We start from the raw sequence: 875 nt of genomic DNA on the forward strand, positions 1-875 counted from the left end.
TCTCTCTCTCTCTCTCTCTCTCTCTCTCTCTCTCTCTCTCTCTCTACGTTACGACAATAACTATCTGCTGCTCAGAAAATTGATTCAGATGGTTGAAATGGGAAATTTATTTGCAAACGCGGCGCGGGCCGAATAAAAAAAGACTGAATTTTGCATATCTCCAAGTTGTTGCAAAGCGCAATCGCACGATGGCCGCCAGAAAGCCGTCGGGATTATGCGGGCCGCGGGCCAGATTATTCCGGCCGTGGAACATGATATCCTTTATGCAAATTTTGTAGACGCGCGAGTGCGTGAGTGCGTGCGTACGTGCGTGCGCGCGCAAGATCCGTGTGGCAGAAAACGACATTGCGCAACCCGATTAAAACCGATGAAAAAAAGTCAATTAAGTAACGCGAGCGACTAAAGCCGAGCGCGAACGCAATTACGCCGAGAAATCTCTTCGCGATCCCGACGTCGCGATAAATTAAAAAACGCCGGCTGTGAACATTGTCTGCGAATACGATTGTAAATAGTATTTGGGTCGGTAATTTTTGCGTCATATAAATAAACCAAAGAAATCTCAGCGAAAATAATTGCGTCTTGCAACTTTATCAAATCGAATTATCGTAAGGAATAAAATTATTTTATATACGAAATTAGAGCTGCTCTGATTTATACAAGCTACTTTTCTGAATGTATAATATCTGTACATTATTTCTATTATATTTTGTCTACATTGAAAAAAAATTTAGTCAATTTTAATAGATGCTTAGTTCGAGTGACGACTCCCAACTAAATATTCATTTACTGTAAGTAAACATTTTTATCTGGCAGTATTAAACTAAATATTTATTAAAATTAATATATATTATATTATATATATAATATATTCTTTT

Source organism: Trachymyrmex septentrionalis, unplaced genomic scaffold (genome assembly GCF_001594115.1).
Source record: "Trachymyrmex septentrionalis isolate Tsep2-gDNA-1 unplaced genomic scaffold, Tsep1.0 scaffold66, whole genome shotgun sequence".
NCBI classification, from domain to species: domain Eukaryota; kingdom Metazoa; phylum Arthropoda; class Insecta; order Hymenoptera; family Formicidae; genus Trachymyrmex; species Trachymyrmex septentrionalis.